The sequence below is a fragment of the Equus caballus genome, chromosome 23 (assembly GCF_041296265.1).
Source record: "Equus caballus isolate H_3958 breed thoroughbred chromosome 23, TB-T2T, whole genome shotgun sequence".
In the NCBI taxonomy this organism is placed as follows: domain Eukaryota; kingdom Metazoa; phylum Chordata; class Mammalia; order Perissodactyla; family Equidae; genus Equus; species Equus caballus.
The window spans coordinates 34,654,978-34,682,019 of NC_091706.1; the positions used below are offsets into that span (position 1 = coordinate 34,654,978).

A 27,042-nucleotide genomic window follows, 5' to 3' on the forward strand; every position below is an offset into this window, starting at 1 on the left:
CCGGCATCAGAGTCTGAGGCCCCAATCCGGAAATACCGGTTCTTCCCGCTGGGACAATAGGTGAGGGCGGGAGCGCTAACCGGAGAGCCTGCTTAGTCACAACGGAATCCCTGCTCAGCCGGGAGGGCAGCCTCTTGCAAGGGCCCAAGCCTGCACCTGGCAAGCCGGTGCTCCTTCCATTGAGTCTTTTTAAAAAGCCTAGAAAGATCATGGGGAGTTATTGTTTAATGGGTACAGAGTTTCAATTTGGGGTGATGAAATGTTCTGGAGATGGATAGCGGTGTTGGCTTGAAGCAGGAGACTCCTGGGGAGGCTCCCCTGAATTGGCTCTCTGCTTCCCCCATGCCTCACTTCTTCCCTAGGACGACGCTCCCCAATGCAGCCCACGTCTCAAGGCTCTGCTTCTTGAGAAACCCAGGCTAAGACATGTCCAAACTGCGTCTCAGGATAACTTAAGTCGTTGACGAGGAAATTATTCTGGTCAATAAATAAGGGATGACAACATTTGAATTTTCCAAAACCCTAATGAAATAATGGATCAAGGCCGTGGTCATCAATGGCCACCAACATCACAGAAAGGATCACTAGACATTATGTGCCATCTGATGGAAATACACACCAGCACAGAAAGAGCAAACCTGAGTCTGAACCAGCTTCTAGATCCAATTACCAGTTTATAGGAACTGCTGGAATAAAGGAATGTGTTAAACAACTACTTTGAGTACCATCAACAAAATCCAGAACATGAGAAACTCAAAAAGACAGATGACCCAGTTTCCTCAACAAGTAGCAAGGTGTTCAAAATGATGGGGTGGGGGGAACCTACAGATTAAAAGACTTAAGTAGTATCAATGAAATACAATGTATAATTCTTGTTTGGGTCCTGATTCAAACCAAGCAACCATTAAAAAAAATTATGAGATATTTGGGGAAATTTGATATTCCCTAAATTAGGAAAAATTTTTTAAAGTTTTAATCATACATCACTGATTTAATCTAGTACACACATGGAGTCGATGTTGCTACTACATGTGTTTGGGTGGCGTACTCATTTTCTATATATGTGTATGCACACACAATAAAACATCTGTTTAATTTCTCTCTGTATCTGAAATGAAATGAACATTTCAAGCAAGTCTTGGATTTTGGATTTTCTTTGAATGTGTTCAGGTAGGAAGAAAGGGACTCTGGCTGGCCAAGCTGGTAACTGACATTATCTTCGTTTTTCCCACCCACTCTTTTTATTCTGGGTACATGCTGTATGTATTCCTTTGTCTGTGCTTTCCTGTAATCAGCAAAACAGCATTTTCAGTAACTAAAAACCATGTCCACTCTGAAGACTAAACACTGCAAAATCTGCTCAGAGAAATAAAAAGAGACGCCTCTATGGGCCACAGAGGCAGTGCTATGAAAAGTGGGATGAGAACTCAGGGTTCTGAGCTGGAGTTCAGCTGAGGTTCCCTCTGTGCCACTGGCACCAAGGCCGTCCCATAGAAACCACCATGCCTTTCCAGACAAAGCCCTATTCTGCTGCCTCTTGTGACAGGGAGCTCTTGTGTTCTGTGTCTTGAGGTTCTGAAATCGATACTGTACTTCACCTGCAGGCTGGCCAGGCAGGAGGGGCAAAGGGTGACGCCACAGTCTAAAGTGGGACACATCCCTTGATAAGACAGCTGTTTTCTTTCCTGGCGATGGGCGCACCGCAGAGCCCCAGAAAGAGCCTTGTTTCCAGCCTTCACTTTGCTACCTGCTGCCCTGTGTGATCCTGAGTTTTGCATCTAACTTTTCTGGCCTCAACTTCAGTCTCCTCACCCTTTGACCTGACAACTCCATTTCTAGGTATCTATCTCCCTTGCCCCCCAAAGTCACACAAGTATTGAAAGAAATATATTCAAGAATGCTTATTCCTGTGTGTCTGGAATAGCAAAAAATTAAAATGAAATGCCAGCAAAAGAATGGCTGAATAAACAATGGTACATCCACAGAATGTGCTAAATGTATTTTGGTGACTTTCTGGGTGGTTTCCTTATTTTTTTTAATTTAATTTTTTTTTTGCTTGAGGAAGATTAGCCCTGAGCTAAAATCTGTGCCAGTCTTCCCCTACTTTGTATGTGGGATGCCTCCACAACATGGCTGATGAGCAGTGCCATGTCCTCGCCCAGGATTCGAACCAACGAAACACTGGGCCGCCTGCAGCAGAACGCGCAAACTTAACCACTCGGCCACGGGGCCAGCCCCAAGACCTTGGGATTTGATGAATCCTATTTCTTTTCATAATTATCTTAGAACCATCTAACTCTAGCAGAGTTAAAGTGACAGCCAACGAAAGTGGTGACAATTGTTGAAAATAGTGGCGAGTATACGGGTGGCACTGTACCAGCCTTTCCACTATTTTGTATATTTGAACTTTTCGGATAGAAAAATTGCAGGGCAATTGAATTGGATTGAATTCTGGATGTCTGTCTTGGCTTTGATGAGGGATCACAACTTTTTAAGGTATTTCCCCTGACTGACTCTGAGGAGTGCTCTCCATCAGTTAAAAGCAGTAAGCTAGTCTATATGAACCCAACATGCAAAGACACGACTCCAAGACCTGTTGCTAAGGAAAAAGGCAAGTTACAGAACCATATGTATGGTATGAACCTCTTTATGCAATACATACATGCACATGTATATGCAAACGGATAGAAAAAGGGCCGCAAGGATGCTCAGCATCTTGACAACAGTGGTTAACTGGAAAGGCGAGTGGGAGAGGCTGTGATTTAGAGGGGTAGAGACGGTGGTGAAGACAGACCTGTACTTTTGGGTACTATTTTGAATTTAAGTAAAAGCAGAAGTAAAATAAATGCGTGGGGTGGGTTGGAAGATCTGTCGCGTACCTTCTGGCTGACACTTGCAGTGAGCCTAATGGGATGAAGGACGTCTGTCCTGATGGGGACTTCGTGAGAGGTTGTGGTCATGACGCCCTGGTGCTTCCTGAAGATTGAATGGAGCCAGCTGCAGCTCTCAGAAACAAACTGGCTCTGACTGCCTGAGTCATGTGACTGCTGAGTGCTCTTTCAATGCTCCCCACCTTGGCCTTATTCCCAGTCACACCTGTCTGGCCTGAGGGCAGGCTGCTCCTGGGCCTGGAGAAATCCCAGGACCTTCCTCCATGGGGCCGCACAGGCAGCAGCCCCACCTTCTCTCCAAGCAGAGGCAGAAATGGGGCAGATAAACACCTCCCGTGTAGCTTCCCGTCATGGAGTGGAAAGAAAGGCAAGAAGAGTAGGCAAAGATGATGCCTTCTCCTTGCTCAGCAATTACTGGGTTAATTATTCTGATCCCCTTGAACACACTTTATAGTCCATTCTACTTCCGTGTGATACCTTAAGTCCTTCAATTTATAACTCTGTTTGGAGCTAGGGGTTACCTCGAGATTCATTGTTTCTATGGCCAAAACTTTGGAAGTTTTTCTAAGAAAATATTAGTTCATTAAGTGGCACACTGCCTGCTTTATCACATTCAACAATGTTAATTATTTGGACTTTGACAAACAGCTCATAAAGAAATAATATTTTGTGTCAATCATTTGTTAACAGTCCAAAGATCACCATAGTTTTAGTTAAGCCTCTGGTGAATTTTAATTTTTTTTTTTAAGATTTTATTTTTCCTTTTTTTCCCAAAGCCCCCTGGTACATAGTTGTGTATTTTTAGTTGTGGATCCTTCTAGTTGTGGTATGTGGGACGCCGCCTCAGCGTGGCCTGATGAGCAGTGCCATGTCCCCACCCAGGATTCGAACCGGTGAAACCCTGGGCCGCAGAAGCACAGCATGTGAACCTAACCACTCAGCCACGGCGCCAGCTCCTGAATTTTAATTTTTAACACACATGAAAAGCATAGTTTCCCTGGAGCTGGGATTGCCTATAAATTTCCAGGGAGAAAGGTGGAGATAGAAATATGTAGAGACACGGCTAGAGATAAATTCATTGAACGACTTTGTAGAAAAAAGGATATGATTACTTATAGTGTCTAATGTAAAAATCATCTTTCTCATTATGATGCTCGAAAAGCTCTAAACCATAAGATAATAGTTCTGTGATAATTACAACTGGTGTTCACATAGGCCAGTCATGGAAATTAGAGTTGAGATACAGTTGAATTGCACCTGTGCTTATTATGCATCGGTTAATAGTCGGGGTATTAGGGACGTGACTGAAATAATGGGCTCACATTTTAATGAGTATTTATTTGGCTTAGTATGCCTGTGACACTAAACTGAGGTTATATAAGCATGCTAACTGATTAAGGGATTCTTCCACTTAAATCAATAGCAACGATTTAAAAACACAGCAAAAATCAGGGCAGCTGAGAGTATGAAGAAACTGTCCTGTTGCTATTGCCATTGTAAAGTGCTCCCTTGTTTTAAAAGCATTTCCATAAAATGCATCAAGACTTGTAAAAAATGCCCAAATCATTTGACCCTGTAATTTTACCCTGGGGGCCCTATTTTTAAGAAAATAGAACAAATGCAGAGAAAATTATATGCAGAAAACTTTTCATAATACATTGTTATGAAAAAAAGTGAAGCAAAAATTGAAAACAGAAATATCCAATAATTAGGGGAAAGTTAAGTAAATGAAGGCATAGCTACTAAAAGGAACATTATACGGGCATTTATATGTTAACTATGAAGAGTATGTAGCAATATTCTAGTCAACAAATATTTATTGAGTCAGCTTTACTATATCCTGCTAAGCGTAGGTGGTACAATAATGAACAAAAAATGGAGGTTTTGTCCTCATGGAGCTCGTGGATAATACTTACCATGGAATATTCAGTGTAAATGACAGAGCACAAAATTCACATGCTATGATTACCAAGATGCAAAAATGAAATGTGTAGGTGAAAGGGTAGGAACAAAATAAACCAAAATGCAAACTGTGTTTTTGGTTTTTTTGGGGTAGTGATAGCCCAGATGATTTCCCCCTTTTCATCATCTTACAGATTGCATTCAGTACTTTTTTAATTTAAAATGTGAGCTATATAGAAACATCAAGAAACACTATTAGGGGCCGGCCCTGTGGCCGAGTGGTTAAGTTCGCATGCTCCGCTTCAGCGGCCCAGGGTTTTGCTGGTTGGGATCCTGGGTGTGGACATGGCACCGCTCATGAAGCCATGCCCACGTGGCATCCCACATAGCAGAGTCAGAAGGACCTACAACTAGAATATACAACTATGTACTGAGGGGCTTTGGGGAGAAGAAGAAAAAAAGAGAAAAAAATGGCAACAGATGTTAGCTCAGGAGCCGATCTTAAAAAAAAAAAAAAGAAACATCAGCTGAAAAAAGTAGTATGTACAGAATAGCTGCAGCTCTGCACGCACATGAACAAGAGTTGAAACAATTATGCAGAAAGGAAAAGTACTAGAAAAAGCGGTAGGATCTGATCTTTTATTTTTTTTCAATAAATGCATGTTAATACTGTTGGTTCAAAGTCTTTTTTTGGTGGGGGTGAGAAAGAGTGTCGCTAAGCTAACATCTGTGCCAATCCTCCTCTACTTTGTCTGTGGGACGGCACAGCACGGCTTGATGAGCCGTGTGTATGTCTGCGCCCAGGATTTGAACCTGCAAACCTCAGGCTGCCAAAGCCTAGCGGGCGAACTTAACCACTATGCCACCAAAGTTTTCTAACAATGTGTACTTTTTAAAGACTTGGAGGAACCTCTTCCTCTGCCAGCGCAAGAACTCTAGAGAGGGGCACATAGGAGAAAACATGGGTTTTGGAGTCCCAGAGACCTGGGCGTACGTCCCAGGGTGACCACTTTCTACTTGTGTGACTGAAGTAAGCTCACTGGACTTACTTGGACCTGGTTTCCCTTTTAAAAATGAGAATAATATTCCTTGCCTCATAGACTGTTATTAGTCTTAGAAATTATATCTCTATATACGCAGAGAAAAAGCTCTAGAAGGATCTTGTATCAGGATCATGATCAGCTACAGATAACAGAATCTCAACCACAGTGGCCAAAAAAGAAATAAGCCTTATTTTTTTTCACATCACAAAATATCTGGAGGCAGACAATCCAGTTTTGGTACAGCAGCTCTAAGATTAAAACAGGGGACCGCTTTTCCAGTCTTTCTGTTCTGGCATCTTTGCCTATGGGTGGTTTTTGTTTTTTTTTTTTTTTTGGTGGGGAAGATTGTAACTGAACTAACATCTGTGCCAATCTTCTTCTATTTTATATGGGACACCACCACAGTGTGGCTTAACTAGTTGTGTAGGTGTGCGCCCCAGATCTAGCCGCAAACCCCCGGCTGCTGAAGCAGGGCATGTGGAACTTAACCATGATGCCACTGGGTCAGCCCATCTTTGCCTGTGGTTTTCATCTTCATAGTTCCAGGACAGTTCCTCCACCTCAGGCATCTAGTGCACAGTGTCAGCAGAAGCCTGTGCCAGCTGAGTCTGCCTGTAAGCTTTCCTACATGCTTTTCTGCTTATGTTATATTAGCCAAAGTTGGGTCCTAAGTCTATTACTGATTACACACTCACATATACCCACACACATACCCCAGCCTCTAAATTCTGCAGATTGAGCTTACATTTGACTCAGTGACCATAAATGTGCTCAATAAATAATACGTGTTGAATTAAAAAATTGAACTATCTCATCGAGGTATGATTTCTTATGTGAACAGTAAGTCAAAAGTGAAATACTAATTTCTTGACTTGATAGGACTAAACGGCCTGTCAAGAAAGTTCTATATGTTCCTTTATAGTAAACACCCTCAGTGAGGAAAAAACAAAAAGCTACTTACGTGGCTCCCAAGCCATCCTACGAACCACATTGTCCAGGTTGCTTTGCCTCAAACTTGCTGATCTGAAACCCGGGAGATGGAAACCAGGAGTAGTCCAGTACGTGGCCTGTTGGGAGAGCATGATCCACAGTGCCTGTCCTGGGTGGAGCGGCCAAGGGTGCCACGTTAACCTTCCGGGAGAAGAAATGTGTCGCGAGTGTGGGTCTGGCAACTGTTAGGCAGCCATGTCTGCGAGAAATTGTATCAAGAACTCGAGTCACTAAAATAAGGAGCTGAGTTAATTATCCTTACCTATGGTTCCCAAGGCAACAGGGCAACAACCCCCTTAGGATCCTGGGTAATAAGATCCTTCAAACTCACTTGGGAGCTATCAGTTGTCTGTGGCCTGCACCTGCTTCGCTGGTTATGATTCATAGGGTTTCTGCCTTCTGGTGAACCAGATAAAAACACCCCACAAATGCATATTAGTTCTTACTTGTATGTTTTCAGGTCCCACTGATAGACGCTAAACACCCCCCAATGAAGGACCTTCCATTACAGATGTATGCAATGTGTGTGGAAGGATGCGATGTTGAGGAATTCGTTCCTGCCCAGATCCAGATTCTTTTTTTTTTAAAGATTGGCACCTGAGCTAAGATCTGTTGCCAATCTTCTTTTTCCCTTTTTTTTTTTTTCCCCTTCTTCTCCTCCCCAAAGCCCCCCAGGACATAGTTGTATATTCTACTTGTAGGTCCTTCTGGTTGTGCCAAGATTCTTTTTTTTTTTTTTTGAGGAAGATTATCCCTGAGCTAACGACTGCCAATCCTCCTCTTTTTGCTGAGGAAGACTGGCCCTGAGCTATGCCCATCTTCCTCTACTTTATATGTGGGACGCCTACTGCATGGCTTTTGCCAAGCAGTGCCATGTCCGCACCCGGGATCCGAACCGGCGATTCCCGGGCGGCCAAGAATTGGAACGTGTGAACTCAACCGCTGCTCCACCGGCCAGCCCGGCCAACATTCTTGATTTATGGCATTGTAGCCACTCAGGAGATTGGTTCAAGCAATTGCTTTTTGGAATTACTCACAAGAAGGCTACATAGGTCCATAAACCCTTAGCTGCAATTCTGAAATTTCAGAGTTTTGTCTCTGAAACCAAAAGTTTGGTGCTTAAACTAATTTGGCAGCAAAATCTAAACTAGTATTCCCACTTCTACTTTCTCTCCTCAAATCCGATCCATCCTAAACACTGACCCTAGAGTTATCAGGTTATCTTTTTACAACAGAGATCTGGTCTTAGTATTCCCATACCCTGAACTGATGATGTGGGTCTATTTATGATCTTTGTTTATTCTATGTCCTATTAATAATCATGAGTTTCACTGGGGATATATCCATGGGTTTAATGACGGGGTGCCACTCCAGACTCGGCTGGAAGTATTATATAATGCCATATAGGATATACACCAGATTTCTGAAGAACTCTGAATTCCAACACAGATGGCCCAAGGGTTTCAGGTAAAAGATAGTGAACCTGTAAAATTAAACCTCAGGGAGATGAGCAGTTATTGATGAGTTATTCAGCATGTCAAATTGCACTTGTAGCACCTTATAAGCTGTAGAGCCTCTGCTTTCCCTGACCGAACATACACTATACCCACCCCTAATTATTGCATGCTGTATCAGCCTGGTAGAAAAGTTTGCAAACTCATCAGACACACCCCAAAATTCTTACACTACAAATTTGCACTGGCTCTGCCTATATTTACAAGGGCTGCCCCTCCTTACAGGCAACACTACTGTAGTTCCTCTTACTGCTTTTCATATCAATAAGAACAGAGCTATCAACCTAGGGCAAATCTACTCAAGTTTCTCTGCAAGTTTCCAAAGAAAGCAAACTAGAAGAGCAACTGAAAGAAGAACATGTTCAGTTTCTTTGTGTGTCCCTTCATTTCCTTTTCACGCCTGTGGGGTTGGGTTTGGTTTTGTGACTTCAGTATATTATTACTGAAACCAGCAAACAGTTAGCCATTGATGATTAAGTAGTAGGAACTAAAGTTTTGTTTTCCTTTTTGCAATTACTGATTATAGCCTTTAGCTATTTACCTGCCCATTGCTGACTGTGCTGTTTAGGCAATATGCTATCTGACTCCCACTAGGTTCCTATAGGTAACATCTCCCTGGATCCTGGGTCACCATGGTAATGGGTGTTTAAGCTGTTTTTCAGGAATTAGAACTCCTTGTCCACTTCAGTCTGGTTGAGACCACCAGCTCATCAACTGGGCCCTGCACAGATGTCTGATAAGTGACCTTTTGACATCAACAGGCTAAAAACTCCACCCTCAGATCATCCTAATGCCACCATTTTGTGAACATGGGTCCTATGAAGAGGCATGGAGGCTGACTACGCTTGGGCAGATCGTCAATTACCTCACCTCTCTTCGCCTCCAATCACCCCTCTCCACATTTCAGACCACCTTGCCCCCCATCCCATAAATATCCCTGAGTCCCTATTTTCAGGGAAGCCGATTTGAGACTCATTCTCTCGCTTCCTCACTTGGCTGCCTTGTGATTAAACCCTCTCTCTGCTCATCAGACATTGTCTCGGTGTTGGACTTTCCTGGCAACCGGCAAAAACGAACCTGGGTTCGGTAACATTACCACAGCAAGCGAATCTTTCAAATATCCAGGTAAGTCAGAAATCATGATTTGGATCTTTCCATGAACAGGAATCAGGTACAGAATTCAGAACACATGAAGATTTCATGGATGACAAAATTATTAGGTTGGATGAGTGGATTAAGGTCTAAAGATATTTCTGCTGACCAAGGAGAGGCGATATAGGCACTTCCTTGTTGTCGGCAGAAAAATGGAATGTACTCAGTAATGTATGACTAATTGCTCCTGTCGCAGGCAAACATGTACCAACAGGCTAAAGGACATTCCAAAGTAAACTCATGACTCCTTGCTCCTATCTGATGGAAGAAAGTCATAACTCAAAAAGGAAACTCAGTAGACTTCTCAGCCTCATAAACTGGCGTCCACAAACTCCACGTGCTCTTTGATGCGGGATTCCGGGACAGATATAAAAATCCTCTCCATGATTAAAGATCTTGTGCTTAGCCCTGAATTGTCTGTCTCTCTGTGGATCTGGGGTGGCCTCTCCACTAACTGAGTTACTTCCTGGAGAAAAGTGACTGCCAAGTCTGTTCTCCTTTGTGCTTTGGGGGGGGTGGGGCTTCAGCTACACCAGCCCTTATTGTATCAACTCTCACCTGGGCTATTGAAATATTCTTATTGTTTCCAGGGCCTGGGACATACTTCCTTGAGCTCAAAGCCTGTTCTCACTCTTTATTCTGGCTTCTGCTTAGAGGCTCCTGTGTTGGAGAAGCCTTCAGCTATTCCATCAAAAAGAGCTCTACCCAGAAAAGTTCTGGAGATGCATGGTGGTGATGGTTGTACAGCAATGTGAATGTATGTAATGCCACTGAACTGTACAATGAAAAGTGGTTAACGTGGTAAATTTTATATTATGCACATTTTACCACAATAAAAAAAAAGAAAGAAGAGCCCCTCCCAGCACTCTCCATCCCTCTCTTTTTTTTGTTTTTTGTTTTTTTGAGGAAGATCAGCCCTGAGCTAACATCTGCTGCCAATCCTCCTCTTTTTTTGCTGAGGAAGACTGGCCCTGAGTTAACATCCGTGCCCATCTTCCTTTACTTTATATGTGGGATGCCTACCATAGCATGGCTTGCCAAGCAGTGCATAGGTCCACACCCGGGATCCGAACTGGCAAACCCTGGGCCGCTGAAGGGGAATGTGTGCACTTAACAACTGTGCCACCGGGCGGACCCCTCGCCTGCTTTGTTTTTCTTAGCAATTATCAATACCCAGCACTGTTGATTCACGTGTCTATTGTCTGTATTCCCCCAGATGAAACGGAGCTCCAGGAGAGCAGGGGCCTCATCTGTTCTCTTCACTCCTATATTTGCGATGCCCAGAACAGGGCCTGGCACATTGTCAACACCCTGAAGATTTTCTGGAGCAATGAATGAAAATGAGCAAGCAAACTGGGTCCAAAACTAGCACTCCCACTTCTAGTTTCGCCGCCTCTAATCCAGTCCGTCCTGAACACCGACCCTAGAGTTATTGGGGTTATCTTTGTGAACCATAGATCTGATATTATTTCCATACTCCCCAGTCCTCCATGTTTAGAAGAAAAACAAATCTATTTTTAAAAAAGAGAAGAAGAAATAGTAAGTGCTAACCACAGAATGTTACATAGATCAATTCTGAGGAATAACTTCCTGATTCCACTGCATGCCAAAGTCTCACGTAAGACTTAAGAAAGATGTTAGGTCCTGAGCAAACCAACACCATGAACAACAACAAAAAACTCCCTGAGCTAGCTGTGGCTTTTTCACTAACGGCGGTAGAAGGTCCAAATGTAATAGATGGCATGACATCTTAATTTCTGACTGTAACAGTTCCAGTACGATAATTAAGGTGGCCATGGAATTTATAAGCATGTCCCCTCCTTCCTCCAAATCACTGCATGGAGCAGGGTCACAGGAGCATAATCCAGCTCCTTGCCTACAGATTCATGGCCTCGAGAATCGAGGCCCTCCCCCCACTACCCCCGACTCTCCGCCAACAGCAGACTTTTCTGCTCACTTTATCGCTTTGTCCACTTTATTCCTTCCTCACATCTCCTCAAATCTCTCCCCTATCCAGAATGCGCCCCCTTCCTCTTCCAGCTGACCCCTTTCATGGACTGCCTTTACCCTCCTCTCTTCTCCACCTGCCACAATTGTACTCATCCTTCAAGGCCTTCTCCTCCACTCTTCCTAGATCGAATGCAAGTGTTAATTTCCTTGCGTTCATATGGTATTTTATTTCAAGCCTCTCTTAGAGCACTATTTTGGGTTTGGGATCAAAGATTTGTGTGCTTCTATCTCTCCTTCCAGCCAGACTGTAAGCTTTGAGGGGAGCGTGGTGGTGGACACAACAGGTGCTCAAAGCAAGTTTGTCGGAGTTGGCTTCTTGTCACATGTGCCTCCAGGACATTATACTCCACATCTGACCCTCTGTCAAGGCTATTGTTTCTCAGCTTTAGATGGGGGTGTTAGTGGCTGTGCCGTGCCAGAACAGGATGGGGCCACATGTGACTTCATGGCCACTGCCCACGGGCAGAGAGAAGAGACAGCCCTGTCTGGTCCACCTGATTGAGCCCCGAGGTCTACAGGGCAGGGAATCGGCAGGGCAGATGTTTACTGTGTGTCATCACAGGAAAGACGGCTTCTGATGAGCGGACTTGAAACCGGGGAAGGCAGAGCTTTGTCCATGTTTGGCTTTTAGTCAGTGTGGAGGGAGAAATCAGTGTTGGCCCACAGGAAACCCCACTGACTGGTCCACTTCACCACGGACGTCTGTCTTCCATGGGCGAGTCCTCCCAAGGCCAGTGGAAGCCTAGATGGAGAGAACGTGGAGACTTGTTGTGCAAGCTGCCATTTCTCGTGTGCAAAACTTGGCTGATTTCTGGCTCATGAAGGAGCAACCAAGAGAACATTTTTTAAAAAATTTAAGTTACTTGAGAATTATCACAGCGAAAAACAAAAACCAAACAAAACCCAACAACTGTCCCAAACAAGTAGGCTTCTATTGCTTTAATGACAGCTTCACTCCTTCCTTCTTCCCTAAATCTTACAGGGATGTCCTACTCCTCTTTCTCTTCCCCAAAACTCCCAACAGAACCACACCAAACCTGAAAGAAATGCAGGAAACAGCAGGCATGGGGAGAAATCAATGATCAGGAGGCCTGACTGCTTGGTCCCAGTTTTGCCTCTGACTACTTGCTTGATCTCAGTTAACCTCTCTGGGCCTCGATTTTCTTGTCTATAAGATGAGGGAGTTGGACTAGAGCAGAGCAAACCCCCAGTTCTGATAGATGTCATCGTGCTCCCAACCAGGGGTCTGAATCCGGGTGTCTGGGATTCAGGGCTAGACAGGCTTCTGTGCTGCAGGACTTCAGCATGTGTGCACTGCAACTTTTCAAGCGGGAGAGAGGGAGCTGCTCGTCCCAGATTTCCTTGCCCACAGAATTCTTTTATTCCTGCAGAACCCGTGGACTCACTTGGGAAGGTGCTGGAGTGGACAATCTCTCTGCTTACTTTCAGAGCTTATTTTCCCCTTTCCATGCCTGTCCTCATTGCAGCTACTCTGGCTGTGGCCCACTTTGTGTCCCATCGTGTCCCATCATGTCCCATTGGCTCAGCTCCCACGGATCATCTTCCTAGTGCAAATGGAATAACCTGATTCTCTTCATTTCTCTGAAACTCTGGATCTGTCATTAGTTGTCAAAATATAAAAGTGATATGACTATTTGGAAAAAAGCAAGAAATACAGGAAAGGACGAGTAAAGAAAATGAAAATTTACCCCAATTCTCATCACACAGAAATAGTTCTAACAAAGCGTTTTTTAATTAAGATGATTCTATAACTGGTGAAATCTTATTCATTCATTTACTGCTTCAATTACAAACGTATGTAGCAAAATATTTAAAACAGATTTAAGTTTTAGAACTCCTATATTTCTAACACATTGACTCAAGACCTAGTGATTAGGGAGGCCAGCTCAGTGGTGCAGTGGTTAAGTTCGCACATTCCTCTTTGGCAGCCTGGGGTTCGCTGGTTCGGATCCCAGGTGTGGACCTACACACTGCTTGTCAAGCCATGCTGTGGTAGGGGTCCCACATATAAAGTAGAGGAAGATGGGCACAGATATTAGCTCAGGGCCAGTCTTCCTCAGCAAAAAGAGGAGGATTGGCAGTAGATGTTAGCTCAGGGATAATCTTCTTCTTCTTCAAAAAAGGACCTAGTAATTAGGGTTGTTGTGATACTGGTGGAAGGGGTTGTTATGGGTTGAATTGTGTCCCCATCCCCAAAAAGATATGTTGAAGTCCTAACCCCTAGTACCTCAGAATGTGAACTTATTTGGAAATGGGATCATTGCAGAGGTTAAATTAATTAAATCGATTAATTCTTTAAATTAAATTAATTTAGTTAGTAACTAAATTAAGTCAACTTAGTAACTTAGTTAAATTAAGATGAGGTCATACTGGAGTAGTAGGGTGGGCACCTAATCCAATGACTGATGTCCTTATAAGAAGACCATGTGAAGACCATGTGAAGGCCATGTGAAGGCACAGAGACAAAGAGGGAAGAATGCCCTGGTGACAATGGAGGTAGAGATTGGAGCTATGCATCTGCAAGCCAAGGAATGACACCAGAAGCTGGGAGAAAGCCGTGGAACAGATTCTCCTGTAGAACCGTCAAGACCATGGACTTGCCCACACCTTGATTGTGGGTTTCTGGCCTCCAGAACTGTGAGATGATAAATTTCTGTGTTTTAAGCCTGCCAGTATGTGGCACTTTGTTGTGGAAGCTCTAGGAAACTAACACAGGGCAGGTGGTAAATTGAGAGATGACATGAACAACAACCTAGCCATGTTAGCACCCCTCTAACAGGCCAAGAACACCCAGGCAGTGGTGTGCTGCAGGCTGTTCCCCACAAGGCTTGCGCCATGTGCACTCCATGGTCACCGATGTTATGTTGGCAGCTTGAAACCGGCCATTCGGGTGACCAACCACCCTATTTCCTGGGAAATGAGGGGTGTCCTGTAATTCAGGACTTTAAGGCTAAAACTGGGAAAGTTCCAGGCAAACTGGAACAAATTGGTTGCCCTATCATCCTTGGGAGAAGTGTTTATACCATGGAATTGGCAAAGCCTACAAATCAGGGCATTGCCCCTTCGGATAACTGCTTGTTAAGTATTTCCCGGCACACCACTCTGCCCAGGTTTGGCTCCCCAGGACCACTACATTTTATTTGCACAGGGAACCCAGCTTAGGTTCCCTAAAGTCATTCCTACAGCTCTTCATCAAATTTAGGGGATTGCACAGCAGATACTGGCAGGGATAAGGACCTGGGAAGTGTCGACAAAATCCATAACCAATCTATAAATGAAAATTTGGGAGAGTTTATTCTGAGCTAAAATGTGAGGACCATGGCCCAGGAGAGTCCTTCCACAAAGGAACGGAGCACTCCAAAGAAGCAGGGGTATACAGGGTGGTTATATACCCTCAAAGAGGATGTTTCACATATGATTGAAATGTCCCTCTTATAATAGTCACAAGATTGCCCTGTCGGCACAGCCTTTGATGGACACAGCAGGTGGCGGGTCTGCTACCTCAGCAGGTGCAGCAGGAAGCAAGTCTGTTTTCTAGAGCTGGGTGGTCACAGGTGAGCACAGCAATCAGTTCCTAGCCTAAGGAAAGATGCTTAATCTTGAAGGAAATGCCAACGTTGGAAGGGGGAGGGAAGTTGCACCTTTATCTCAAGGGCCTTTGTTCTTGCCATAGGGAATATCTAAAGCAGATATACAATGCATGCTCAACAGCCACGGTCAGGCCCTTTTGGAAAGACAAGGTCAGGCCGAATTAGGTTTATACCAAATGGCTTCCTCATATACTGCAATATATCCTATTGCTTGCCATTTCTATTTGTCATAAGTTATCCTTTCAATTAGAAAAGGCAAGCCTTTGCTAGACAAATAGTAGAGTAACAACCCAGCATTATGAAGCACATTGACAAAACACTTGAAAATTTAAGGTGAGGAGATGTGCTCTCCCCGAATTCTATGCTCTCTTCCAAATCAGTCGTTTAATTTTGTTTTATTTATTTATTGCACTACCAAAATCAAAATTGTTCCCAAATGGTTACATAGAATTATATAATAATCGATAGATATGTAATTGAACCTTAGAGTTGAACACAGGTTATCCTATGCTAGATGTGACAATTTTTTTGTTTTAAGGAAGAGTAGCCCTGAGCTAACATCTGCTGCCAATCTTCCTCTTTTTGCTGAGGAAGACTGGCCCTGAGCTAACATCCATGCCCATCTTCCTCCACTTTATATGTGGGACGCCTACCACAGCATGGCTTGCCAAGTGGTGCCACATCCACACCTGGGTTCCAAACCAGCAAACTCTGGGCTGCGGAAGCACAATGTGCGAACTTAACCGCTGTGCCACCAAGCTGGCCCTAGATGTGACAATTTTTAAAGTCTTAACATTTATTTCTAAGAGCTACATAACAGAGTTACAGATGTTTACACACCTAAATTTTAAGCCTTACAGTAAATTGTATTTGTCGCGATAATTATTGAACACTAACCCAGCGCTTAGCTCGCCATAGTTGCGGCATGACTAAAATAGCTTCTAGGTTTTGCCCTGGCAGGAACTGCAGTTTTCTCTTCCACTAGAGAAGCTGTAGTGAAATGCAAGAGGGTGAGTGAGCCTCCACTAGGTCCAGCACCAGGCTGAAGGCGTCCCCCTCCCACGCGGGCACGCAGCCATGAAAATGCAGCAACAGCACCTCCCTCCCTTCCTGACTCTGCGCCCCAGTTCGCTCCGCACTGTCCCAGGTCCTCCCACTACCCAGTGCTCAGGGCCAAAGGATCTATTTGAAAAGCACAACCACCAGGTAAAATGATCCCCAGGGAATATTGTACAGTAGAAAACAAACCTAAAACACAAACCCAAGATGCCCAGCAGTTGTACAGTGTACTACAGCCTTTTATAGTTCAAAAAGGCATCTTGGTAGGCTTGGATAAGTACAGGGCGGTCTCTGTATGCCCAGAGTACACGCCCTTTTCACCATGCATTTTCTTCTCTTACTTTTCCAATTCTTCCAGACCATGACTCCTTGAGGGGAGGGAATGCCTTTGTTCACTGTTGCAACCTAGCGCATGGCTTGGATCCAACAGGCAATCAGTAAAAGTCAGTTGAATAAATCATTAAATAAAGGCAAAAGCACTGCCTTTAACAGTTTCCTTGTCTCAGTTAAACTTACTAAGCCAATTTTTTAACATAAACACAGATCCATCAAAGGTGTATGTCACTTCCAACCTTTAAAATTTTGTTTTTAATCAGAAAGAGCTAGAGGCAAAAAGAAAATCATGAAATTAAACACACGTGTACACACATACACACAACGAACATCTAATTAGACCAAACAAAACCAATTTACAAGCCCTGGCTCATCATTTCAATAGCTTTGTGCCCTGATCCTATAATTTACGTCTGCTAAACACTGTTATTTTCCTTCTCTGGGCATTAAGCAACTCAGGAAAGGGTTCCAGAAAAATTTCAACACCCTGACACTCATGATTACTAACATCGTTAATACTGTTTATTTTTTTAATGGCCCGTCTTCTAAACGCTTGTATCTGATCTTAGAGAAGAATGTATTTATAGGTTTGCAGCCAAATGCAGCCCTGAGTGCTTTCCACTGGGACTCTCTCGCCTTCCCACAGCCCCTGGGAATCTCCCCTCCTTTTCAAGCTGCCTGCGGGATTCCTTTTCTCTCGGGTCTCCTTGTCACTGACACACCCCTAGAGCTGGCAATGGAAGTGTCCGCCTGCCTGGCCTCCCACCTCTCCACTCTCTCTGATCCCAGTGCTAGTCTCTGGGGACGAAAGGAGGGGATAAGGGATGAGGCAGGGGATATTAATATTGCCTAGTTCCAACTCCCGCGCTCCCCTCCCTGCCAGGTCCACTTCCTTCCACCAGACGCGGCTACGGGCTCCAGGAAGTCATTGCCCTTATCAGGCCCCTTGCTGAGCAGGAAGAAAGGAAAGGTCTGGATTCTCCTTCTTTTCGGAATCCACTGTATTCTTTGGTTTTCTGAATAACCCCTCTTATTATCTCTAAGGCCCTCGATTTCCCGACTTTAGTTTACATGAGAACCCCCCTGGGGAGTTAGTCAAAGATGCAGATTTCTCCTTTGCCCTAGAGTTTGTCCAGGTGTTTGCATGGTGAACGAACTTTCCTTGGGAGTCTGATGATTTTTTCTCTTTATACAGCTTGCACTTTTAACCTTGAGCATAGGGTGGTCCCTGCAAAACTCTTAACCATTGGTGAAAAATCCTGAGTCACATAGCAGTAGCTCACCGCAAAGTTGAGGACAAGGTCAGCTTTGAAGGATGGGGGCTGAGCTTCATTTATGCTCCTGTGAACATCTGGAAAGGCATTTATTGTGATGTTTTTATGGCATCCTGCAATCTTTTTAACTTTCCCCTTGTTAGTTCTTTTCTAAAACTCCTGGAAGACCTCACTCCCTAGGGCTGATCTTGCTTTTCAGACCTGGAGTCCATACAGCAGGCAGCCCTCACTGGAAGCGGTGTCAGGGTACATAGTGGGGTAGAGCAGGGTACATAGCTGCCCAGAGCAGGGGGCAGCGTTCATTTTCCTGGTTCTTCCTCCCTCCTCCCAGGGTTGGGCACACACCTGGTTAGGATGAAGGAGTCAGGTCCTTGGAAATGTCCCATAATCTTGAGGATAGTGCACCCTGAGGGCAGATGGATGAGAGGGCTCTTGGCTCTCCCCTCCTCCATCCCCTGCTCCGTACAGACGGGTCTACCAGCTTTGGAAGGAGCAGTACCCTGCCGGTGACTCACAAAATTAGAGGAAAGGACAAAAGGGCCCTTAAAAGGGGAAGAAAAAGTAGGAAGCCCACGTGGAGAGAGAGTCCTCAATGACAGCTAGGGGATGCTGTGAGGGGAACTTGAGGATTGGAGGCTCACAACAATTCTAGAAATTCAGAAAACCAGAGTGGATTGTGGGGTTGATGTGGGCTCAGCCAGCCAAGGAGTTGAAAGAAAGATTTCTTGGACTCTCAAGGTCTGGCAGTAGTGCTCTTTTATTCAGAGGATAACATGGAGTAGCATGGAGACATGGACCCATGGGCAGTAAAGAGCTGCAATGTGTTGACAGTTAGAGCTAAATTTATAAGGCATAGGTATATGAGTTATTTCTTTACAAGACAAAGGAAAGATCATGAAAAAAAACCCTTAAGATCGTATCAGTGCAGGTGGGGTCTGGTTATCGGGTGGTCTTATAACTTTGGGTACGAATCAGGTCAGATCAGGTAGGATGTGCTATGCTTCCCGGAGGATGATACAGATAAGCATGTAGGGCAGGGCGCCCTGGGCTTTTCTCCCTGGGGCAGCCTTGATCCTAGTAGGATAGAATAGTACAGTGGATCCCAAACTTTAAGAAAAAAATCTCAGGACTCCTTACACTCTTAAAGCTACAGAGGCCGAACACAGGATTTTCAGAGCACTGAAACTCCTTTGTATGATATTGTCGTAGGGAAGAGAAGACTTTCCCTCTGCTCTCCTAGGTTCCATAGCTGGATCTATGAAGTAAACTGACAACAAACAGATGAACAGGAGAAAAGGTATACAAATTTGTTAATTTTTTTAAATTAATTTTTAATATCTTGTGCATAAGGGCATCACAGGAAAAAAGTGAATACCCCCCAAAATGATGAGATTTGAGAATTTCTATAACATCTTCACTGGGGAAGAAGATGAGGGTTATAGGCCACTTAGAGGAGAATAAGTAATTTTTAGAAAAGATGAACGGGCCCTTAGAAGACTAGATGGGAGATAAGATAGTTTGTGACAAAGTTTGTCTGGGGTTGACTTCTAGTCTCGCCTGGGATAAAAGTCAATCCTCCTTGGTTGATGAAGCTCCCAGGGAGGGGATTTGTGACAAGTGAGTTTCTTTTGCCTCCAGAGGAGGCAGATAAGGAGAGTTCAGAAAAGGCTCTCCCTGCATTTGCTGTTTTTCAAGTGCCTTCAGAATAGACAATATGCCAAAGTGGCATATTTTGAGTTGTCATGTCTTCAACTCCTTCACTGTAATAATAGGTACATTCATTATACATTTGTCTAAAACATTGGATGTACAACTGTTGACACAAGTAATCCATAAACAATCTATAAATCAAAATTGGGCTGAGTTTCTTATGAGCCAACCCTGAGGACCATATAGCCCGGGAGAGTCCTTTCACAAAGGAAGGGAGCCCTCCAAAGGTGTGGGGCGTACAGAGTGGTTATATACCATCAAAGAGCATGCATCACATATGACAGGAATACTCCTTTTACAATAGTCACAAGATTGCTTTCCCGGCACAGCAATTCGGTGAACACAGCAGGTTGGTGGTCACAAGGTAGGTGGTCACAAGGTGAGCACAGCAGGTCAGCAACTAATCCTTAGAGAATGAGGTGCCTATCCTTAAAGAAATGCTGATGAGGGGGAAGTTACATCCTTATCTTTAAGAGTGTTGTTCTTGTCTTTGGGACATAGTAAACATTTAAAGCAGTTATACAATGCATGCTCAATAGGCCACAGCATGAACTTTTGGAAAAACAAGGTCAGGCCAAACTAGTTTTAACCTAAATGGCTTCCTCATATACTCTAATATATCCTATTGCTTGTCATTTATTTACTACAATCAAGAGTGAACTCTAATGTAGGCTATGGACTTTGGGTGAGAGTGATGTGTCAGCATAGGTTCATCAGCTGTAACAAACGTGCCACTTTGGTTGGGGATGTTGGTGATGGGGGACACTGTGCATGTGTACGGGCAGGGTGTATATGGGAAATCTCTGTACCTTCTCTCAATTTTGCTGTGAACCTAAAACTGCTCTGAAAAATAAAGTCTATTAAAAAAAGTCATAAAGGGCTGCAAAGAGCTTTTGTTTGTCCATTTTTACCATATTTAAAATTAAATCTGAAAAATTTCAAGATATTTATTAGTTCATTAATTTAGAAATAACAATAATGAACCCATTACCTGTTAATATTAATGACATAATTTATGATAAATAACTATATTTTCAAAACAAAAAAGACAGCATTTAGTGAGAAGAATGACATTATAGTTTTGTAAATCTGTAATGTTCGGCTTAATAGTGAAGGGTACCAGAACATGCCACTCCAAAATATGTCTCTTTGGCATGTGGATCATATTGAGCTAAAGGCCACTGAGAACCACCAGACTCAGGAAAAACTCTAAAAACAGGGCATGGGGGCCACCCGGTGGTGCAGCGGTTAAGTTTGCCCACGCCGCTTCGGCAGCCCGGGATTCGCTGGTTCGGATCCCAGGTGCTGGCCTACACACTGCTTGTCAAGCCATGCTGTGGCAGGCGTCCCACATATAAAGTAGAGGAAGATGGGCACAGATGTTAGCTCAGGGCCAATCTTCCTCAAAGTAAAATAAAATAAAATAAAATAATAAAAATAAAAACAGGGCGTGTTCTCCTTTTGTACAGGAAATTTGCATTTATCAAGGAAATTTCCAGTTGTAGAGACCTTTCCTTCCTCCTTAGCAGATAGATACTTACCAGATAGAACTCTTGACAACTCTCAACAATGGAGAGGGCAGCAACTTAAATGTGCATACAAACTTCACTAAACAACCCTTGTTTACTACACTTCTCCTGGTCACCTTCCCATAACTTGCCTCCCTGCCCACAAGCACAAAACCCGTTTTCCTTTGTTTAGCCTAAGATGGTATACAAGCCCATGCCCAACCACCTCTTTGGGTTGCTCACCACCAGGTGCTCCATGTGTCTATGCAAGATGCTCATGTCAATAAACTCCTGTTTGTTCTTCCCTCGTTGATCTGTCCTTTGCCAGTCTAATTCACAGCGCCCCAACGGGACAATCTAAGATGGGTAGAAGAAAGAGAATTTTTTTCCCTCCCCTGCACCCTCCATTGATAGCCCCCTACCACCACCACAAATCATCCTTCCATAAAATTGATTTTCTTGTTACCAGTTTTGGAGCTGGGTTTATTTTGAATTTATTTGGACTAGACTGGTAGACACATCATTACAACACATTCCCTTGATATTTGTGGAACTCTTAATGTGTGCAAGGAACTGTGCTAGATATTGGGGCTCCCACAGTAGATGGGGAAGACATGGTTCTGTCCTCCGGAGCAGGTAGTCCAGCTGAGGTGACAAACGGTAGACCAGTTCGTGGCCATGGCCACTAGTGCTGGCAAGGAGAGACATGGGGTGCTGTGAGATCAGGGAACCATCAAGGGTGTCCAGGCCAAGAGGGCGAGTGGAGGAGGCATCAGCAAGGCTGCGCCAAGAACATTTTATGGGTAGAATAATTGCCCCGGGCAGAAAAGTGAGAAACAAAGACAACAATGGATTCAGTGCTGGCCCAGTCTCAGAGCTGCATGAAAGGGCACATCGCACTTAGGGAGATGTGGATTTGGAAGTGTCCAGTGTGAGGGGGGAGAAAAGGGTAATCGTACGGCAGAGTCAGCACAGAGTTAGTCAGAGAAGCTCACTTTTCCTGCTACCGTACTTGGACTTGGTCCTGTCTGACTTGGTCCTGCTAAAGTTTTACAGAGGTAAGGGTCATACTTGCACTCGTAAAAGCTCATTCTGGAGGCAGCATGGATGATAGACTGACAGAAAGACACGGCGGTGGAAACAAGAAAGCTTCTGCAATAACACAGGGGAGAAATGATGAGGAACTGATTTGGACGTAAGTAGGAGGGGACAGATTTAAGGAGTGTCCGGTGACACATTTGAGGAGACTTGCTGATGGCCTGGCATGATGAATTCCAGCAGAATCAGGTGGATATGCTCTGAGCAATTTGAGCAGCTCGAGGTGGCACCATTCACATCGTGTGGTGGTTACTCTAATCTCTGTGAATAATGACGCCTCAATTGTGCAGTGCACAGCCTGGGCAGCCTTGTACAGCAACCCTGACTCTAAATTCATCTGCTTCTATTACTTTTGAACTTTGGAGATTTTAAAGTTTTCTTTCTCTTGTGGTTTTATTTAAGAAACTGTCTTTTTGGGAAAATCTCAGTTGGCATTTGAGGGGCAGGGGTAGGAAATGAATGTAATTGGAGAATGACGTTGTCCTATTTTTCTGTATAATTTAGTTACCTTTCCACTGAAGAAGGCAGAAATGGGAGCTAAAAACTTTGAGGTCAAGCTGTGGCATTACCAATGCTCCCACAGATCACAGAAAAGTAAGTGGACGGTAGAGGCCCCTCTTGCACTAGAATGTATACTCGGATGGGGCCTCAGGGGGCCTGACTTGTCTCTTTAAAATAGAAGAAAGTCTTGGAGAGCCCAGTTTGCTGCTGGGTGCACGTGTTTTTCTCAACAATTTAAATAAACCTTCAGGAAACAGCTCAGTAAATCTGTTCTGATTTATTAGCTTAAACTCTCTGGCTCTGGTTTATTATCGCTGTAAGAATGGAAATATTCTATTTATTTCTTCTTTTTTTTTTTTTTTTGAGGAAGATTAGCCCTGAGCTAACATCTGCTGCCAATCCTCCTCTTTTTTGCTGAAGAAGACTGGCCCTGAACGAACATCCATGCCCATCTTCCTCTACTTTATATGTGGGATGCCTATCACAGCATGGCTTGACAAGCGGTGGCATGTCTGCACCCCAGATCTGAACCGGTGAACCCCAGGCCGCTGAAGTGGAATGTGGGTGCTTAACCACTGCGCCCCTGGGCTGGCCCCTCTATTTCTTTTTTTATCACTGAAAGTTTGTAGCATTTTACTGAAACCTCTCCCTATTTCCCCACACCCTCCAGCCCCTGGCAACCACTTTTCTACTGTTTCTGTGAGTCTGACTTTTTTTAAAAAAAAATTCTTTCTTTCTTTCTTTTTAGATTTCACAGATAAGTGCTACCATGCAGTATTTGTCTTTCTCTGTCTGGCTTATTTCACTTACTATACCATCCTGTTTTGATAACTATTGCTTTGTAGCATAGTTTGAAATCAGGAAGTGTGATGCCTTCAGCTTTGCTGTTCTTTCTCAAGACAACTTTGGCTTCGGTGGCTCCATACAAATTTTAGGATTGTTCTATTTCTGTGAAAAATGCTACTAGGGGGCCAGGCCATGGCTGAGTGGTTAAGTTCACATGCTCTGCTTTGGCGGCCCAGGGTTCACCAGTTTAGATCCTGGGCACAGACCCACACACTGCTCATCAAGGCATGCTTTGGTGGCATCCCACATAGAAGACCTAGAATGACTTACAAGTAGGATATACAACTATGTACTGGGGCTTTGGTGGGGGGAAAAAAAGAGGAATATTGGCAACAGACGTTAGCTCAGGGCCAGTCTTCTTCACACACACACACAAAGCTATTGGAATTTTGATAGAGATGGCACTGAATCTGTAGATCGCTTCGGGTAGTGTGGACGTTTTAACAATATTAATTCTTCCAATCCAGAATGGAATACCTTTCCATTTATAGTAGTCCCTCCTTATCCGTGGCTTTGCTTTCCGAGGTTTCAGCTACCTGCAGTCTGAAAATATTAAATGGAAAATTCCAGAAATAAACATTTCATAAGTTTTAAATTCCACACTGTTCTGAGTAGCCTTATGGACTCTCAGGCCGCCTGCTCCATCCTGCCCAGTATATGAACCATCCTTTTGTCCAGATCATGTATGCTACCTGCCCCTTAGTCACTGAGTAGCCGTCTTGGTTATCAGATGGACTGTCACAGTATTGCAGTGCTTGTGTTCAAGTCACCCTTATTTTACGTAATAACAGCCCCAAAGTGCAAGAGTAGTGATGCTGGCACTTCGGATATGCCAAAGAGAAGCCATAAAGGGCTTCCTTTAAGTGAAAAGGAGAAAGTTCTCAACTCAATAAGGAAAGAAAAATATTCATGAGCTGAGGTTGCTAAGATCTACAGTAACTTTTATGACAGTATATTGTTAGAATTGTGCTATTTGATTATTAGTAATTGTTGTTAATCTCTTACAGTGCCTAATCTATAAATCACACTTTATCATAGGAATGTATGTAGAGGAAAAAACATAGTATATATAACGCTTGGTACTATCCATGGTTTCAGGCCTCCACTGGGGGTCTTGGAACGTATGTCCCCTGAGGTTAAGGGGGGACCACCATGTTTGTATCTTCTTCACTTTCTTTCATCAGTGTCTTATAGTTTTCAGTGTACAGATCTTTCACCTCCTTGGTTAAATTTATTCCGAAGCATTTTACTGTTTTTGATGCTATTGTAAATGGGATTGTTTTCTTAATTTGTCTTTCTGATAGTTCCCTGTTGATGTATAGAAACTCAATTGATTTTTGTATATGGATTTTGTATCCTGCAATTTTACTGAAATCTCTCATTAGTTCGAATAGTTTTCTGGTGGAGTCTGTAGGGTTTTCTATATATAATACCATGTAATCTGCAAACAGAGACAATTTTACTTCTTCCTTTTTGATCTGGATGCCTTTTCTTTCTTTTTCTTGCCTGATTGTCCTGACTGGGATTTCTAATATTATGCTGAGTAAAGGTGGAGAGTGAGCAGCCTTGTCTTATTCCCAGTCTTAGAGGAAAAGCTCTCAGCGTTTCACATTGAGAATGATGTTAGCTGGGGGCTTGTCATATATGGCCTTTATTATGTTGAGGTATGTTCCCTCTATACCCAGTTTGTTGAGTGTTGAAACAGTCCATATCCTTTTTTTTTTTTTTGCTGAGGAAGATTCACCCTGAGCTAACATCCGCTGCCAGTCTTCCTCTTTTTGTGTGTGAGCTTCCACCAGAGCATGGCCACTGACAGATGAGTGGTGTAGATCCACACCTGTGAACTGAACCCAGGCCGCTGAAGCAGAGTGCACCCAACTTAACCACTAGGCTACTGAGGTTGGTCCATGAAACATCCTATCTCTTAAATCATACATCCAGAGAAGATGGACTGTGTGAGCTCAAGACTGTTTCTATAGTAGATATCAGGATATAAGTGAGCTCAGTTTTATAAATTCCAATGGGGCTATTAATTGGGATCCTTAGGCTGTGACGGTTAATTAAGTCAAACCAAAGATTTGAAGGCATTTCTTATCCTAACAGTAACTAAACCCCGACAGACAGTCATGAAGTCCTAGTTTTGAACAGCAGGGTAAATTCATATGAAATTTCATACCTGTGCCCCTCCTTCCCCTTTCTGGTATGTAGCTGTTTTCATTTGCCAAAGATAAATCCACGCCAAGATTTCAACAGGACAAAACCTAAAATTACTTTAATCTTAGTGTGTAGCTGGGAGGCGTGAAACCAGCTCTCCTTGGCAACCTTGCATAGCCAGGCCACACAAACGTCACATTTATGAACAAGCGTCTTCATCAGGTGGCAAAGGGGTTAATTAGAACTTGGGGGCAAGTGTGGCTCGAGAAATACATTGTAAACCTATTATTTAATACAAACTATCAAACTTAAAGTTGGCCAAATTATTTTTAGAAGCTATGCAGAAGATGGAGTAAAATATAAGCATTTTAGGGGCAAGAAAAAATTTCTAGGGAAACACAATCCTTCACCAAGGTAACCAAAATGAGCACTTTGATTAAGTTCGAGTTTGAGTAGAGAATGTCACAAATAATATTTTGGGGGAAAACCTCGAATTTGAATATGAAATGATGCTGCACACGTGATCACAATATTTATCATGTATTGAGGGCTTTGCACGTGGGCCCAGGTGCCACAGGTCTGATGTCTCCATTTTACAGGTAAGAAAACTGAGGTTAGCGTCAACAAGTGAGTAAGTGGCAGAGTTTGGATTAAATTTTAAAAATTCTGATTAAAAAACTCAGATTCTCTTTGACACACCCCAGTGCTGCTCTCTATCTTCAGAGAGCGGTAAATAAGTCCTTCTGCGTAGTTTTATTTTCTCTGGCTGTGGGTCTATGCACTCAGGAAGCTAAGTAGAAAGCTTTCTAAAATTCTCTTACATGTTTTCTTGGCTCCTTTAACATGCTACACTGACTGTTTACAATGTCTTTCTGAAAACGCATCCTTCACATGGCTGATGCCATCAATGTGATCATGGTCCTGAGGTCTGAGGTGTGGGGGGCTACGGGCCCCACATTGTGGAGCTTTTCCTGTTTGCGTGTCAGAGCGGTGTCAGAGTGCACTCCCCCCGCTGCTGGTCTTGTGCCTGCAGTCTCTTTTTTTTTTTTAAAGATTTTATTTTTCCTTTTTCTCCAAAGCCCCCTGGTACACAGTTGTGTATTCTTAGCTGTGGGTCCTTCTAGCTGTGGCATGTGGGATGCTGCCTCAGCGTGGCTTGATGAGCAGTGCCATGTCTGCACCCTGGATCCCAACTGGTGGCCCAACCCTGGGCCACCAAAGTGGAGCGCTCGAACTTAACACTTGGCCATGGGGCCGGCCCCAGCAGTCCTTTTGCTGCCTTAAGTGAGAATTTCCCAGGGCCTTAGAAACTAAATAATTAAATCAGTTAGAACTGTATGTAAAGTAAAAGTAAACAGGCCTGACAGGCTGGCCCACAAGGAAAGCTGTAAGAGCACAGACTCTCTAACTTCCATTTTATGCTCCTGCAGCCTGATTAAATACCTC

The 27,042-nt window shown here is 43.7% G+C and overlaps 1 protein-coding gene across 1 annotated transcript in view; it reads right to left on the bottom strand.

The window, feature by feature from the left end:
* The window catches only part of TJP2 (tight junction protein 2), a 115,762-nt gene extending 112,743 nt beyond the window's left edge, over nucleotides 1–3,019 (bottom strand). Inside the window, exon 1 of the mRNA XM_023627247.2 lies at nucleotides 2,880–3,019. The gene's annotated coding sequence lies outside the window, so the exon portion shown is untranslated. The remainder of the gene's footprint in view (nucleotides 1–2,879) is intronic.
* Nucleotides 3,020–27,042: the final 24,023 nt, after the last annotated feature.